Raw genomic sequence first — 7,664 nt, forward strand, 5'->3', positions numbered from 1 at the left:
TTTAACTCCTACTTTAGGAAAGAGAGCTTGTAAAATTTTATAAGAGTTTTTTCTCTTGTAAAATTTTATAAAAAATTATTATTCCTTTCCTAAATATGATGGCCGACCACCTTGCTTGGTGCCCAAGCAAGGGGTCGGCCAAACTTAATCCTAAACCATATAGGATTGATCACAACCATTGATTGGTGATTGATTCAATCAAGAGGAAAGAAAAGGAAAAATAAAAAGGGAAAAGAAAAAACTCTTGGATGATTTTATTTTTTGTAAAAGGTTTTTCCTTATTTGCCTTGAGCAAGTAATATAAAATAAGGGGTGAGAGGGATTTATGAGACACAACTCTTATTCTATTGCTTGGAGGTCTTTTGATGGCCGACCCTCTCCCTTCTCCCTTTCCCTTTGCTCTCTTCTCCTTGGTGGTGGTGGTGGCTGAATCTTAGAGGAAGAGGAAGGTCTCTTTTGGGTGGTGTTCATCTTGGAAGATCGTCGCCCACACGACGTCCAAGGTGAGGCGAGGAATACGGCAGAAGATCTCGAGGTCATTAGCTTACAAAGAGAAGGTATAACTAGTAATTTTCTTCCGCATCATACTAGTTATTTTCTTTGTAAGAATTCTAAATACAAGAGGTAATTAGATCTTGTTTATCGAATTTATTTTTCGATTTTGTGTTTTCTTCTTTTTTGAATTTGTGATTCGATTGTTCTTTTTGGTTAACCTAGAGTTATTTAAGGAAATAAATATTAGCTTTCCTTAAAAGGCTTTGCCTAGGCGGTGGTGGTTGCTCCCATATCCAAGAAGGTCATGTGCCTCACCAGGCAGTCTTGGAAGCCAATTTTGGAAATTAATATTTATGAAATTAATAACTTAGGTAGATTTGAATCAATAGTGTTAAGTTCCACTTGCAATTCAAATTTAAACCATTAAGAACAGATAAGTTAAATTTGGAATCAATGATGTTAAGTTCCATCTGCGATTCCTTATTTAACTTCTGAATAACACAATAGGTTATTTAAGGAAAGGTTCGACATTTGTACAAAAAATTTTATACAGTATAACCGGTATGTTTTCCTAGGATTAACTAACAATTGATATCAGAGCTAGGGTTTACCTCTGTGTATTTTTAGAATTCAAATAGGTTATGCACATGTCATACATAATTTAGGCAGGAAAATAGTAGGATGTGCTAACTCTTTGGTTGCATGCTCCAACTATTATGACTTATTGATATTGTGTGTGATTGGACCCTTGGACATGTCAAGGGCATTATTTGTGTGCATGATTGTATGTATAAAATACAGCAGGAGTTGTATTATTTTTAGAATTTTATTTTTTTTATCTAGAATACATGTACATTCCCTCGTGGAATATAGGATCGATATATGTAAAATTCTATTTTTGTTGCGGATCGGATTCTTGCGAGGCGTGGTACTTTTGGTGCACCAGAGGCGCAACGGAATAAGAAGCAAGAAGGATGCGACAACTCGACCCAATGGCGGTGGCTAAAGATGGCAGCAGCTAGGGTTGGAGTATATTGAAGACAGTGATGGAAAATGTCATAATAGTTGGAAAATTAATTTCCAAATTTATTGCTTTTATTTACTGTGATATTTATATGCATGTGATGTATGCTAGGATAGTTTAAAATTCCTTATTTTAAATAACTAAGTGGGAGAGAGATTTATTTTAATAAATTCCACGGTCTCCATTACTGGTTTGTAAGTGATGCAAGCAAACTTGCGCGTTGGCTCTGAGTGCCTTCCTCCATATCGGATGAGTTTTTTTGCGGATCACTAGATCAAACTTCCATTTCGGATGACTATAGGAAATTAATTAAGAGCACAATCTTCCCCATCGGAAGGGGCATAATCTTATTAATGGACTTAGTGTCAAGTAATGGTATACACTTAGGCACGTCTAATAGTATCCTCCCCATCGGAGTCACTGCTATTATTTGTGTGACCGAAGGAAACCAACTATTAATTTTATTTGTCAAAAAGTTAGATTGACAAGATAATAAAATTAATGGGTTACACCCTCCTTTTACAAATGTTGAATTTGTATACGTCCACACTATCGTGGCATACAAAATTCATGGTGTTTTGAGGTGTTGGTTAATTTAAAATAATATTGTTTGAGGAATCAATATTATTCTAAATTTAGAGTCCTGACCAAAGTTATTTTTGTGATTCTTAGGATGTCTTTCAACCCACTGGCCATTATACTGAAAGAGAACAAACTTACTGGACCTAACTATATTGATTGGAAAAGAAACCTGGGCATTGTCCTTACTGCAGAAAGCTATAAGTTTGTACTAACTAAGGCTTGCCCTGATGCACCTGACGGTGACTCTACCCCAGAGGAGATTGAGTATCATAAGAAATGGGTAAAAGATGATGAGATGGCGTGGTGTTACATTTTGGCATCTATGCCAAATGTATTGCAACATCAGCATCAAGATTTACCAACAGCTTATGATATAATGAACAATCTCAAAGAACTCTTTGGGCACCAGAGTCGGACTACTAGGCAAGAGGTAATGAGAAAACTAATGACAGCCACCATGTCTGAGGAGACACCCGTAAGGGATCATATCCTCAAAATGATGGCTTATCTGAATGAAATACAAGTCCTTGGAGGAGAAATCGATGGGGAAACCCAGGTCGATATAATTCTCCAAACACTACCCAGAAGTTTTGAGCAGTTCCGCCTAAACTATAACATGAACAAAAGAGAGTATACGTTGGCGGAACTTCTGATAGAACTACAGACAGCAGAAGGTATATTTCGTCAAAGTTCTCAGATTCACTATACTGAAAATGGTTCTACTTCTAAGCCGAAAGGCAAGAAGAAGAAGAAACAGGTCTTTTCAGCGAAGAGAGTGAATAAACCTCAAGGACAAAAAGCTGGAATGAAGAAGCCGAAAGGCAAGTGCTTCATCTGCAAGCAGTCTGGACATTGGAAGGCGGACTGTCCTCGTAGGAATCAGAACAATAAAGGTATATCTCATACTCTAGTTGTTGAAACATGTTTAGCGGTGTTATCTACCAGCACCTGGTGTAGATACGAGAGCCACTGATCATGTCTGCAATTCCTTGCAGGGGTTCCAGGAAACCCGACGATTAACTGAAGGAGAGATTACCGTCTACATGGGCAATGCTACTAAGGTGGCGGCTGTTGCAGTGGGAGACGTCTACTTATCTTTTAATAGGAATAGAAATTTGGTTTTAAGAAATTGTCTTTATGTACCCAGTTTTAGAAAGAATTTAATTTCAGTTTCTAAACTGTATTTGGATGAATATTCAGTTTCTTTTAGTAACAATGTGGTTATAAAGAGAAATAAAGTGATTATCTGTTTTGGTGCATTGGTTGGAAATTTATATACTTTAAATCCAATTTCTCCCACAAAGCAAAATATGAAAATTAATAACACATCTTCTAACTCTAATAAGAGAAAAGAACCTTCGGAAATGAACCAAACGCATCTTTGGCATCTAAGGCTTGGTCATATTAACTTAAGTAGGATCCAAAGGCTTGTAGCCGATGGACTCTTAGGTCCATTAGAGTTCGAAAACTTTCCAACATGTGAATCCTGCTTGAAAGGTAAAATGACCAAGAGACATTTTAAGGCCAAGGGGTATAGAGCCAAAGAAACGTTAATATTGGTTCATTCTGATTTGTGTGGTCCTATGTCTATCCAGGCTAGAGGTCGTTTTGAATATTTTATCTCTTTTATAGATGATTATTCAAGATATGAATACATTTACCTAATGCGCCACAAGTCTAAGTGTTTTGATAAGTTCAAAGAGTACAAGGCTGATGTGGAGAAACGTCTGAGTAAAAGTATCAAGACACTACGGTCTGATCGTGGTGGCGAATACCTCTTAGGAGAGTTTAGGAATTACTTATCAGAGGCTGGGATTCAATCCCAATTGTCCGCACCTGGTACACCCCAACAGAATGGTGTGGCAGAACGAAAGAATAGGACTCTTATGGAGATGGTTAGATCGATGATGAGTTATTCAGAATATTCAAATTCGTTTTGGGGATACGCTCTGGAAATGGCAGCACACATTCTGAACTTAGCACCTTCTAAATCAGTATCTTCTACTCCCACAGAATTGTGGAATGGGCGAAAGCCTAGTCTAAGACATATTCGGATTTGGGATAGTCCAGCACATATGCAGAAACCAGATGCTGATAAGTTAGAATCTCGTACAGAAGTTCATGTGTTTGTAGGTTATCCTAAAGGAATGAAGTGTGGTTTATTTTATAGTCCTAAAGACCAGAAGGTCATTGTTAGCACCAATGCCCAGGTTTTAGAAGAAGACTATGTAACGACCCGCCTCCTACTGACTAGGCTGCGAGGCCGGACCGTTACGTTATACTGTGCTAAACTACTATTGCGGAAATCTGGATCTATTAAAATTTTGCTAAGCTGATTACTGTACAATCTGAACTTAACATTCTAGGTGTACCTAGAAGTTGTACACATGCTAGGGAAGAGAACCTATGCCTCTCGGATGACCTGCTAGCTGTAATCAGGCATTTCAATCGATCCATGGATCGATTGGCCTGTCGGATCGATCCAGTGATCGATCCAGCTTGATACTGGCACGGAAACAACCCTCTGGATCGGACGGCTGACCGATCCATAAGCTGTCGCTTCTGTACGCGGCTGGATTGGTCTACCGACCGATCCAGGAGCACACTGATCGGTCGGCTGACCGATCCAGTGGCTCACTGATCGGTCGGCTGACCGATCAGTGAGCTTCTGATACGTATTACTACTGCAACAAACTGTAAATTCATTTCACGCTTCTGTATGCGGCTGGATCGGTCTACCGACCGATCCAGGAGTACACTGATCGGTCGGCAGACCGATCAGTGAGCTTCGGTACTCTCTGTTCGCAGACGCCAACTCTCTGTTCGCGCATAGATCGGTCAGCTGACCGATCCTGGCGCACAACCCACACTCTGATCGGTCTGTAGACCGATCTGGGTTCTGATTTCACCCTGAAACTCTGATTTCAGCACTCTGGCGTGCCAAAACCTCACACAACAATTCTAAAATCAATGGGAATATATTCTAGCAACTATTAACCAGCATTCTAACATAATTACTAACAAACTAAATAAATCTCCCATGGTTTAAACATTCTAAGGTCTAAAAAAAAATGCATGAAAGAAGAAATACTAAGAATTCAACTATTTAAGCTTGCTAAAACCCCTGAGGATCTTTTATTCCAGTTCCTGCCACACACACCATCTTTGCATTGAACTCCAGCTTCCTCTGCTAGTCCATTTTCCCTTTACCTTTATCTGCAGTATAAGGAAAGTAGAATCTGTAAGCTTAAAGCTTAGTAAGAAACCATCTACCTCACAAAAACATGCATACGGTGCTAATAATGTTTTTAAAACATGCTTATTTAAAACATATGTTGAACATGTAAAAGATGGCATGGCATACAATCATCCAAACATGTATATCAAACTGAACATAGAGTTATCATGCATATTCACAGGGAAAAACTAAACTGGAGCATGATACTGAAACTGAAACTAAGCTAAAACTGATCTTAAACTATAATCACTTAATTAGATTATGAGTTTGAAAGCTATTATCATAATAGATTAAAATACTAATCATGCTGCTGTTTGGGCCCTGCAACTGTACTTGCTATGCGCGCATCTCTAACTAGACCCGGGGTTGCAAGTCCCTAATTTAGTAGAGCTACTAGGTTATCTAAACCTAGAACTAGGTTATCTAAACCTAGGGACCGACTATGGGAGCCCAGCCCAGTGGATATCTAATCCAGTACAGTGCCCCTGAAAATAAAATACTGATATAGCTGAATTTACTTATCTTGCTATCACTAGGTTATCTAAACCTAGTGCTAGGTTGTCTGAACGTAGAGGCGACTGTGGGAGCCCACCCATTGGACCGTAGTCCCATGAAAGCTGTAGTAAGGCTAACTAAGCTATTTTAAATGCTCCCATTGCATCTTCTGAGCTATCAAAAATGCCTAAGTTGCATCTTTCTAAGCTAGTCATTTAATCGAACACCTAGTGTGCTTTAACTCCCCTCTCCATTAGGGAGACTACCTTTAGGCACCCAACAGCATCTAAACCTCCAACTGAAGGGAAAAAGACGTGTCCGGCCCATCTAAAGGTACTCACTAAATCCCTAAACCTGCCAGGAGGGTTAAATACACCCTATATGTCGAAAAAAATCTACATATAACTAAACTAATGCATAGAAAACCCAAACGGAGCTACTTATACTGCAGGTGAGGGGTTTCTTACCTCGTACGCTAATTTCCTTACAATTCTATTCGCTAGAATTCCGGTGGAGACGACTTCTCGACGATCTTCTCGCGTCTAAGCGTTCCCCTCGCGAAGGAGAGCGTCCTCGTGCCGGAGTTATCGCCGGAAGATGTCCTTGGGGCCCTAGGGAGAGAACCCTAGGTCTTCCTTGTGGTTGGCGCCGAGAGAAGGAGAGAAGAAGGAGAGGGGCGACGTGTAAGGTGAGGTCTCGGTGGAGAATTCCCGAACCAAAGAAAAATAAACCAAACCCCACTTAAATTTTCTATTTATATCAAGTGGGTAACTCGGCCCAACTTAAATATAAATATTATTGATTCCCTCTTCTTTCAACACGGCCCTGTTGGGTTCAACTGGTTACTAACATTATCCCTAAGCCATAGGTCTCGGGTTCAATCCCCGCTTAGGCTATTTTACTTTTCTAATTATTTTTGCTACTTCCGCTACTCTAAAAATTCCGGAAAAATATCTAAAAATTCCAGAATAATTATAGAATATTTCTAAAATAGTTTTGAGAATTTTCGGGTGTTACAATCCCCCATACCTTATAAAAAGTTCGTTCTCGAACTTAGAATAATTCTGGGTACTTCTGTCTCATGCTGGCTTCTGTCTCCCAAGTTACCTCTTCTGCTGTGTGACTGTGCCAAATAACTTTGACTAATGGTACTTCCTTGTTCTGCAATTTCTTAACTGTTCGGTCTATTATCTGAATAGGGTCATAGTCGAGGTCTTGCGGATCTGACTGGGGCTCAATCACCTGGTGGCATCTGGGTATGCTTCTTCAGCACAGAGACATGAAATCGTTGTAGACAACTGACATTTCCTGGGGTAGCTCTAGCTCATATGATACCTTGCCCACTCTTCTTGCGATAAGGTATGGTCCCACATATATGGGACTTAGCTTGCCCTTCTTCCCAAAACGCATTACTCCTTCATGGGAGCTACTCTGAGAAACACTGAATCCCAATGAAAACTCTAAGGGTCTGTGTCGTGTAAGCTCTTCGGCGGCTCTGAGTTGTCTCTATCCTCTGGCGGATCTGTGTAGGCTGTGGTATCTGCTACTAGATCATCTGAAGCTCTAGTTCTTCTGTTCACCACTCTCAGCTGATTGGAGATCTACACCTCCGCCCATAGAGAGCCTCATAAGGTGTCATACCGATAGTGGCACGATAGTTGTTGTTGTATGCAAATGCTAGACTCGGATATTTGCACCAACTTCCTTTAAAATCTAGGGCACATGCCGGAGCATATCTTGATGCACGATTTACTCGCTCCATCCATCATGCGAGGATGGAAAGCTGTGTTGAACTTTAACTTCGTGCCCAAAGCTAACTGTACACACTCC

The sequence above is a fragment of the Zingiber officinale genome, chromosome 6B, assembly GCF_018446385.1.
Source record: "Zingiber officinale cultivar Zhangliang chromosome 6B, Zo_v1.1, whole genome shotgun sequence".
NCBI classification, from domain to species: Eukaryota; Viridiplantae; Streptophyta; class Magnoliopsida; order Zingiberales; family Zingiberaceae; genus Zingiber; species Zingiber officinale.